This window comes from Triticum dicoccoides, chromosome 1A (assembly GCF_002162155.2).
Source record: "Triticum dicoccoides isolate Atlit2015 ecotype Zavitan chromosome 1A, WEW_v2.0, whole genome shotgun sequence".
Taxonomy (NCBI): domain Eukaryota; kingdom Viridiplantae; phylum Streptophyta; class Magnoliopsida; order Poales; family Poaceae; genus Triticum; species Triticum dicoccoides.
Window position 1 is genome coordinate 426,412,153 of NC_041380.1, and position 11,135 is coordinate 426,423,287.

General features: G+C 46.0%; 1 pseudogene; it reads left to right on the forward strand.

Moving 5' to 3' along the window:
- The first annotated feature begins 316 nt into the window (after window positions 1-316).
- Window positions 317-11,135, forward strand: part of LOC119353521 — a 12,570-nt pseudogene continuing 1,751 nt past the window's right edge.

The window sequence follows — 11,135 nt, forward strand, 5'->3', positions numbered from 1 at the left end:
TCGGGAGGCGAGGACCGCGTCAAGCCCCACCGAGCTAAAATAATTCCCGCACACGGGTGCATGGTGCGGGAACATATCGCAGAAATAGAGGAAGCGGCATGATGGTTAACAGCAGCAGTTCTAACACACCCCCGCGGGGCCCTATACTACCTTTTATTTCTGCGCAGGAAAAGAAGGAAAGCAAAATGGGCGCGATCCGTCGTGCACCAACCCACAGCGAAGGTTCAGTTGCTCCTAGGGTTCAGGCGGATCCCTCCTCTCGCTTCGCCGTGGCGCGACGGCGGGCTGATCCGCTACCTTCACCCAGGCGGGCGCAATGGCGCAGGGGTTGGTCGCGGCCACCGCTGGAAGAGCTGCTGCCTGCGAGGGAGTCGCCGAAGCTCAGCGAACCCCGAGCACCGCCGCCTGTACGCCCGTCGACGTCTTCATCCTGGTCAGTACCGGGGCTGGGCAGGCGGCCGCGGTCGTCGTCTTCGGGGCAGCACCCAGCATGGCGACCGTCTTCCCCGAACACCCTCACGTAGAGGGTGGCTTCGCCATCGAACTTTTAGTGAAGGGTGCACCACCGGCCCAGGCCGCGGGCGCGGGCAAACGTTTGCCAGCCGCGGGTCAGGGCCCCATTCCCAGAAACGGAGACCTCCAGCGAAGCCCAGGAAGCCCTGCTGCAGCAACCATCTACCTGGAGCGAGAAGCCGCATCGGGCGCTGGCCGGCAGATCACCTACAAAGAAACGGGGGAGCTGGAGCCGGGTGCTGGTTGCGTCCATTGACCACACGACGAACTCCGGCAGCACCTCCACAGAGCGAAAACGTGGCCTAGAGGGGGCGCACAGCCACGGCGTGCCTCCCACCGGCGGCCGGGCACTCACCACCACGCAGGGAACCACCTCCATGGCCGCGGGAAGCCACTATGGGGAACGTGGAATGCTTGCGAGGGCGTCCTCGGCCGCGCTTGGCCGGGGGGGAGTCAGGCCCAGCCTGGGGGGCCTTTCCTTTCTCCGTGGCCGAGAATCTCTTTGGAGCCATGGGAGCGGCTAGTAGCCAAGAAGAAGAAAAGGAGCAGCAAGAAGCGATGGGCTAAGGGGACTCGTGCAGCCCCGTACTTATAGCCGGAGGAGGCCAACCACTGAGCACCATGATCGTAGGTAAACATGACCGGTTTCTCTGCATGCAGGGACTTATCAAGTCATGCGGTCGCTGAGGCATCATGGGGAAGCACAGACGCCCACGTCCAATCAATCGCCACGCGGTGCCCAGGGCTGCAGGCTGTTGGGGCCCGCGGCGCTTCGCGCTCGCCCCTTCGCTTCCCTGCTGGGCCAGGCCCGGGCGCGCCGTGGGCCCAGGGGCTACTGTCGGCGTTCTGGGAACGGGGGTCCCCAGACTTGCCTGCCTGCGGCCTGTGGCGTGGCTCAAGTGGGGGCCCAGCACGGCCCATCTTCATCAGCTCAAGCTCAAGACCCTCGTGAGGGGCCAAGCCTCGCGGGGCGGACGACCGGAAGCTTCCTCAGAGGCAGCCTCATCAGGCAGGCTCGCGAGGAGGCAGAGAGATGAAGGCAGGGGTACCTCACGAGGAGCCCGTGACGCAAGCCATGACGATCAAGACCAGGCGGGCGCCAGGTGGGCGTCGGCCTGCGCAGTGTCCTTGTTTCCCCTTTGGTGCAAAGGGGGCAAGCACAGGCCAAGGCACCGGGAAAAGGTTACCATTCCGGTGCAACGAGACCAAGACCTACAGAGCGGCGGGACGGAGGTCACCGTGGAGCCCAAGACGGCGTCATCACCAGTGCCTTTGGTAGCGAAGACCACCTTTGGTCAAGATAACTCGTACTAGATGTTCCCCTTCAAAATGGCCAATTGTTGGCGCCCTTCCCGCTCATTATTTGGGGAGAGGCCCAGGGCCTCTATAAATAGAGCTAGCCACCACAAAGTAGAGGGCAGACAGAAGGGGCCGAAAAAGAGAGGTAGAGAGAGAGAGAGGCGATTGAACTCACCCAAGCAGTTCATCGCACCAGCTCAAGGACACCTCTCGTGAGGCTGTTCTTCCCTTGTACTGTTCCTCATCAGCCCCTGAGGCAATCCACCACACCACACACTGGAGTAGGGTATTACACCACAACGGTGGCCCGAACCAGTATAAACCTTGTGTCCATTGTGATGTTCGTTGTTTCCAGCTTAGATCACGCGAGGAGATTGGACGTATATCGGTAGGGGAGAGATCTCCACGCGCCCCCCAGTGTTCGAACCTCAAGGGTCTGCCGGAACCTGAAATCCGACAAATTCCCACTAGTATAAGAAAATGACAAAACAAGAGACTCTCTATCATAAAGATCATGGTGATACTTTGAAGCACAAGTGTGGAAAAAAAGGATAGTAGCATTGCCCCCTTTTTTATTTTTATTTTTTTAGGGCCTTCTTTTTTTATTTGGCCTTTCTTTTTTTTCCTTTTTTATGGGATAATGCTCTATTACTCATGATCATCACACTTCTATTTATTTACAACTCAATGATTACAACTCGATACTAGAACAAGATATGACTCTATATGAATGCCTCCGGCGGTGTACCGAGATGTGCAATGAATCATGAGTGACATGTATGAAAGAATTATAAATGGTGGCTTTGCCACAAATACGATGTCAACTACATGATCATGAAGGGCAATATGACAATGATGATGCATGTCATAATAAATGGAACGGTGGAAAGTTGCATGGCAATATATCTCAAAATGTCTATGGAAATGCCATAATAGGTAGGTATGGTGGCTGTTTTGAGGAAGACATAATGAGGTTTATGTGTGATAGAGCGTATCGTATCACGGGGTTTGGATGCACCGGCGAAGTTTGCACCAACTCTCAAGGTGAGAAATGGCAATGCACGGTACCGAAGAGGCTAGCAATGATGGAAGGGTGAGAGTGCGTATAATCCATGGACTCAACATTAGTCATAAAGAAATCACATACTTATTGCAAAAATCTACAAGTCATCAAAAACCAAGTATTACGCGCATGCTCCTAGTGGGATAGATTGGTAGGAAAAGACCATCGCTCGTCCCCGACAGCCACTCATAAGGAATACAATCAAATAACACCCCATGTTTCAAATTTGTTACACGATGTTTAACATATGTGCATGCTACGAGACTTGCAAACTTCAACACAAGTATTCCTCAAATTCACAACTACTCAACTAGCACAACTTTAATATCACTATCTCCATATCTCAAAACAATCATCAAGTATCAAACTTCTCTTAGTATTCAATGCACTTATATGAAAGTTCTTATTATGCCTAAAAGCAAATTGCCATGTTGTTCTAAAGGACTCCAAAAATAATATAAGTGAAGCATGAGAGATCAATTATTTCTATAAAATAAAACCACCACCATGCTCTAAAAGATATAAGTGAAGTACTAGAGCAAAAACTATATAGCTCAAAAGATATAAGTGAAGCACATAGAGTATTCTAATAAATTCCAATTCATGTGTGTCTCTCTCAAAAGGTCTGTACAGAAAGGATGATTGTGGTAAACTAAAAGTCAAAGACTCAAATCATACAAGATGCTCCAAGCAAAACACATATCATCTGGCAAATAAAAATATAGCTCCAAGTAAAGTTACCGATAGATGAAGACGAAAGAGGGGATGCCTTCCGGGGCATCCCCAAGCTTAGGCTTTTTAGTGTCCTTGGATTTTACCTTGGGCTGCCTTGGGCATCCCCAAGCTTAGGCTCTTGCCACTCCTTGTTCCATAATCCATCAAATCTTTACCCAAAACTTGAAAACTTCACAACACAAAACTCAAAGTAGAAAATCTCGTGAGCTCCGTTAGCGAAAGAAAACAAAAGACCACTTCAAGGTACTGTAATGAACTCATTCTTTATTTATATTGGTGTTATACCTACTGTATTCCAACTTTTCTATGGTTTATAAACTCTATTACTAGCCATAGATTCATCAAAATAAGCAAACAACACACGAAAAACAGAATCTATCAAAAACAGAACAGTCTTTAGTAATCTGTAGGTTTCGAATACTTATGGAACCCCAAAAATTCTAAAATAAATTTCTGAACGTGAGGAATTTATCTATTAATCATCTTCAAAAGGAATTAACTAAATAGCACTCTCCAGTAAAAAAGGGCAGAAATTCTTGCGAGCGCTAAAGTTTCTGTTCTTTACAGCAGGATCAAAAAGACTTTCCCCAAGTCTTCCCAATGGTTCTACTTGGCACAAAAACTAATTAAACACAAAAACACAACCAAAACAGAGGACAGATAAATTATTTATTACTAAACAGGATCAAAAAGCAAGGAATAAAAATAAAATTGGGTTGCCTCCCAACAAGCGCTATCGTTTAACGCCCTTAGCTAGGCATAAAAGCAAGGATAGATCTAGGTATTGCCCTGATAATGATAAGATAAATCGCGAAAGCTCATCTCATACTCCCTACGTTCAGCAGCAAGCTTCCTTTGTGGCAAGCAAAAATAGTCAAAAGGGCTAAATTTAATGGGACCACAAGATCAAGCTCGGGAGGTATTGGTTCCTCCTTTGGCCCCTCATATTGCACAATCAATTCATCATTATAAGCATTCTTTTGGCAAAAAAGTCAAGAGCCTTTGTTCAAGGGAAAAACCTAGCCCATTGTTCTGGATGGAAAAATTATCATTAAGTTCATAGATCCTATTAACAAGAGCATCGGTAGGAACCTTTTTTCTAAGGTTTTCATTAAAAGCAACATGATCTAAAGATCGTAAACGCATAATATCTTCTTGATAGAAAAGATTTGCTTCAATGGGAGGACGGCCGGCATCCACCCTATAATGCGCAAAAATTTCATTGGCCTCTTTTATTATAAATCTGAACTCATGAGCTAAAAAGATGGTCGCTGCTCGCTTAACAGAAGAATGCTCAATATTAGAAAATTCTAGGAAAATCCTTTGTATGGAAGGATGCATATGTAAAAATTGTCTCTCGAGTTCAACTATGAGCAAGGATATAGCATCTGTGGGACTACTAGTTTTATGAAGGATAGATCTACTCATAGTGGGCAAAGCACCGGCACAAGTAAAGAAATCTTGAATAAACTCCCTTCCCAATAATATTACCGCTGCCAATACAAAACTTTTTAGTGTGCAAAATAATAGGATTTTCAAGGGGATCATCAATAGCATCAAAGTTTTCCATATTATTATCCTTATCAATGATAACCTCCCCAGTTGCAGACATGATGGCAACAAATTGCGAAAAGAACAATCACACAGAAGGCAGGAAGGAAAAAGAGGCAAACGGAAAAAGAGGGCGAATAAAATGGCAAGGCTGAAGTGGGGGAGAGGAAAACGAGAGGCAAATGGCAAATAATGTAATGCGAAGGATAAGAGTTGTGATGGGTACTTGGTATGCCTTTACTTGGCATAGATCTCCTCGGCAACGGCGCCAGAAATGGCTAGTTGCTGGGAGATCAAATCTTAACTTGACTTGTGTAAGCCTCCCCGGCAACGGCGCCAGAAATCCTCTTGCTACCTCTTGAGCACTGTGTTGGTTTTCCCTTGAAGAGGAAAGGGTGGTGCAGTAAAGCAGCATAAGTATTTCCCTCATTTTTTGAGAACCAAGGTATCAATCCAGTAGGAGATGACGCGCGAGTCACCTCGTACCTACACAAATAAATAAGAACCTCGCAACCAACACGATAAAGGGGTTGTCAATCCCTTCACAGACACTTGCAAGAGTGAGATCTGATAGAGATAATAATAATAAGATAAATATTTTTTGTATTTTTATGATATAGATTGAAAGTAAATATTGCAAAATAAAATAGATTGGAAACTTGTATGATGGAACATAGACCCGAGGGCCATAGGTTTCACTAGTGGCTTCTCTCAAGATAGCATAAGTATTATGGTGGGTGAACAAATTACTATCGGGCAATTGATAAAAAAGCGAATAATTATGAGAATATCTAGGTATGATCATGTATATAGGCATTGCATCTGTGTCAGGTAGACCGACTCTTGCCTGCATCTACTACTATTACTCCACACATCGATCGCTATCCAGCATGCATCTAGAGTATTAAGTTCATAAGAACAGAGTAACGCCTTAAGCAAGTTGACATGATGTAGAGGGATAAACTCATGCAATATGATATAAAACCCATCTTTTTATCCTTGATGGAAACAATACAAGACATGTTGTTTCCCTTTTTGTCACTGGGATCGAGCACCGCAAGATTGAACCCAAAGCTAAGCACTTCTCCCATTGCAAGAAAGATCAATCTAGTAGGCCAAACCAAACTGATAATTCGAAGAGACTTGAAAAGATAGACCAATCATACATAAAATAATTTAGAGAAGATTAAAATATTGTTCATAGATAAACTTGATCATAAACCCACAATTCATCGGATCTCGACAAACACACCGCAAAACAAGATTACATCGAATAGATCTCCAAGAGAACCGAGGAGAACTTTGTATTGAGATCCAAAGAGAGAGAAGAAGCCATCTAGCTACTAGCTATGGACCCGAAGGTCTGAGGTAAACTATTCACACATCATCGGAGGGGCCATGGAGTTGATGTACAGGCCCTCCGTGATCAATGCCCCCTCCGGGGGAGCTCCGGAAAAGGCCCCAAGATGGGATCTCTTGGGTACATAAGGTTGCGGTGGTGGAAATAGGGTTTCGTCATGCTCCTGGATGTTTGTGGGGTATATGAATATATATAGGAGGAAGAAGTAGGTCGGTGGAGCAACGAGGGGCCCACGAGGGTGGAGGGCGCACCCAGGGGGGTGGGCGCGCCCCCTGCCTCGTGGCCTCCTTGATTGTTTCTTGACGTCCACTCCAAGTCCCCAGGATCACGTTTGTTCCAAAAATCACGCTCCCAAAGGTTTCATTCCGTTTGGACTCTGTTTGATATTCCTTTTCTATGAAACACTGAAATAGGCAAAAAAACAGCAATTTGGGTTGGGCCACCGGTTAATAGGTTAGTCCCAAAAATAATCTAAAAGTGTAAAATAAAGCCCGTTATCATCCAAAACAGATAATATAATAGCATGGAACAATAAAAAATTACAGATACGTTGGAGACGTAGCAAAAGTCCCATTGTTTAACATAGGGTAATCGGTATTGATCTATAGTTTGATACCGTCATCGGATCGCTGACCAGTTTACGCCCATTGTGATAGTCTGTTTTTGACTTTCTCCACTGAGGTACTTAACCATTCGAGCTGGAAGCACAATCGCAGTGGTTCTCCCTTTGCACACCTAGCCGAACAAAGGGGAACCTAGGAGGCAAGCACAGGAGCTGGGCAACCCAACTATTGACCGAAGACACAATTCGAAACGGATGTATATACAGCAATATCCGAGAATCTTTTTGCCGAATCTCTAAAGGTGTCCGGCGTTGCACTGTGAGACTTATGCTGGAAACACACAAATAGTTTAAAAGTACCATAGGCTTGGAAAACCAAAAAAATCAGTAAAAACTTGACGACCGAACAAGATCAAGTGTTCAGTGCCAATCCAAAAATTGGTCTTACTTTTGTGCTTCTTTCGTGCATCAATATGACACATCCGATCTCAAGACTTCAAGCGGGTTAGATTACGGCTGCAACCTCCTATCCCAAAGGCGGAGTACTGCTTGTTAGGCTAGTTTAGCAAACTAAACTCAAGCGGCATTAGAGAGAAAACAGGTTATCCGGCTGTTGACCACACACTCGAGTCGAGAAAGCAGTTGTAGAAAAAGACATTGCAACAACCAGGAAGAAAAAAATTATTATAGAACGGCTCGTACAAATTGAAAGCCCCTAGATAACATGGGAAAGGAAGTGTTTTTAACAAATAATGTGTGTTGACAAACTAAGTTGTTAACACAAATATAATGTTTGGTCGAACCTAACAAGCATTAAAAAACTGAGCATGGAAGCAACTTAGGTGGTTAATGTGCTCGGTGTTGATGCCCGGCCCGAGCTTACGACGGGATGAGGTCCCAGCCCCCAAGCCGGTCCTGAGGTGGTGGAGCGAAGAGCTCGACACTCCGAAGTGGCGACATAGCATGGCCGATGTGCCGATGTCGAACCCTCAGTCCAACCGAGGCGACGGAGCAGGTCAGCAGTATGACGCTGAAGTCCCCGGCGTGGGTTAATGAAGTGATGACGAAGCCCCCGGTCCAGCCGCGGTGACGTGGTACGTAGGTATGTCGAGGTGACAACGCTGCCCAACTCGAATCATTTACCTATGCACAGAAAATAGTGCAAGCCGGAGATAATAGTAATAAGAATAAATTAAAAAATTGTTGCATAATTAATAATTTATGCGAAGCGAGAAATATGGCCAGTGTGCCGAACATTCGATGAGGTAGAACTCTCTCGGTGATGCCGAAATCCCCGAGGCAACCGAACATGTCGGTATGGCAATTCGACCAACAAGGTGATCACGTGAGCCAATTTATGTTGATTGGGACGAAGTCATCGGCTTGCCGAAGTGACCGCGTGAAGCAGTCGATTACCTACACATGTAAAATAGTGCAGTCCAAAAAATAATAATATAGATATATAAAAAATCCTCGCATAATTAATTTACGCAAAATAATATTTTAAAGAGATGTGGCCTGGCGTCGAAGCCAATGTCGATGCAGGGCGTCGGCGTGACAAAGCCTGAATTCGCAGGGAGGTCCTACTTCCCGATGTGGCGTTCGCCAAATTGCGGACGGGAAACTGACCGAACCATCACGCAACCATCGTTAATGCGGCCAGCATTTGACAGTCCTGTGTATAGAGGACGGAACAAACCAGAGTAATATTCCTCGAGAAAAATAAACCCATGTAAGCAAAAGAATTAGTAGGAATAATAGCACCTGGTTTATTTGTTATAGCAATCCAAAGACACACACGCATGCGTTCATGGATTTGCATCTAGTAATGGTACTAGTGCCAGCGCTAGCTTGATGTTACATGCACATGCTTGGCTGGGACGCGGCGAGGGGAAGCCCCCGGTCCAGCTAATGTGACGAAGCTGGTCGGCTGGTGACGTCGAAGTCTCCGGAGTAGGTTGGTGAAGAGATGGTGAAGCTCCTGGTCCTGCCGAGGTGAAGAGCAGGTCGGTAAGGTGACATTGCAGCCGCCATGCCAGCCGAGGTGTTGAAGCGGTTGGGCGTGGCAGACATCGGTTTGAAGAAGCTACGGCTCGGCCATGCCGACGCTGGTCATAACTTGTGACGCGGTCAATGCCGGATTGATGAAGTGACCGAGCGGCGATGTCGGCGTGCCTGACCCGTGCAATCCGTGGGGCGATGGTGTTGGTGATGATTTAGCCTTTGCGATTCCGAACTCTTGTTCGTCTTGCTGAGATGATGATCTGATAAGGTTTGGCTCGGTTCAATGAAGTGATGATCTGTCTAGCACAGGTCGACAGACATGGAGCAAGGGCTGGGTTGACACTGGCGCAACGGTGGAGATTATCTCCAAAAATGAGAAAAAATTGTGAGGATGTGTTCGGAAATAAAACACAATGCCCTAGAAAGAGTTTCTTCCAAAAAGGTTGTCCAATATCCCGTTCATGAAGAAAGATGAACTCGGGTCAAATTCGTATTCATGTAGAAGACAGATCCAAAAATTGATGCACTTATCGGATGGTACCTAGAGTTGGAACGGTCGGATCGAGCTAAAATTTTGAGAGGTGGTAGATATGGAAATTCCGCAGAGGATGAATGGTTGGATCTTCCAAATAACCTCCAAACTGTGCTCTGTAGACTACACCCTAAACTCATCCTAATTCCAGTCCAACTCGACAGGCCTCTGGTATATCATAGATCGTCGGGGACTCCTCCATTGAAAGGCGACGAAATTTTACAGGGTTGTTGTACAATCAATTCTGCACAATTCCACCAATCGACTTCCGAGGAGATGGTGGAAGCGAAAACAAGTCTGTTGTACAGAAAAAACTATGCGATCGCACAAGGGCAATGTTGATGATGAGCCCCCAGGCTCCATGGATGACTTTTCCATGATCTCGGTTGAGATTTGAGCTGATGATGATGAAAGTATCCGTCTGATATTAATGATCTGATGTGGAGCGCGGTCCTCAATCTAGCCGAGGTGACCAGTCGAGCTGGTGACAAAGATGCCGACATCGACCATAAAGCTCGGCTCCGATGCGTAGATCGCGCTAGAGACAATCTGAATTCCCATCGCACCGTGGCGACTGCCAGCAGGCTCTCAATGAAAGCACCAATGTCGGTTCTATATCCGGCGTATCTCATAGTAGGGGTCCTAAGCTAGGCATCTTGGAGCGATGGTAACATGGACACATGGTTTTACCCAGGTTCGGGCTCTCTCGAAGAGATAATACCCTACATCCTACTTTTGATTGTATTGATATTGAAGGAAATATGCCCTAGAGGCAATAAAAAAGTTGTTATCTATATTTCCTTATATCATGATAAATGTTTATTATTCAAGCTAGAATTGTATTAACCGGAAACTTAGTACATGTGTGAATACACAAACAAACAGAGTGTCACTAGTATGCCTCTACTTGACTAGCTCGTTAATCAAAGATGGTTATTTTTCCTAGCCATGGACGAAGAGTTGTCATTTGATAAGCGGGATCACATCATTAGAGAAAGGTGTGATTGACTTGACCCATCTATTAGCTTAGCATGATGATCGTTACAGTTTCATTGCGACTGCTTTCTTCATGCACTACTAGGGAAAACCTTATACACAGAAACTTACCAGTAGCGCGGGACAAAAAGAAGCGCTACTACAACTTACCAATAGCACATGTTATCCAAACGTGCTGCAGCTAAGATCATAGCAGCAGCGCGTCTAACTGTAGAGGCGCTACTACTACAATTCTCCTTAGTATTCTCGCCAGGGTACCAATAGTAGTAGCGTGCCTAAGGAAAGCATGCTGCTGCTAAGATTGTTGTAACAACGTGTTTCGCGTCGGGAGCGCTACTGCTAAGGAAAGGAAAATAAAATGAAAAACATATAGAAAAGTAAATGAAAATGAAAGAAATAGAAAAGGAGGAAGGAAAAAATGTGAATGAAAATAAATGAAAAATAAAAATAAAGGAAATGAAAACTGAGGATGTATCCGCTGGAGCTCCTCGGGCTCTCGTCCCCGCGCGCGGCACCCGGC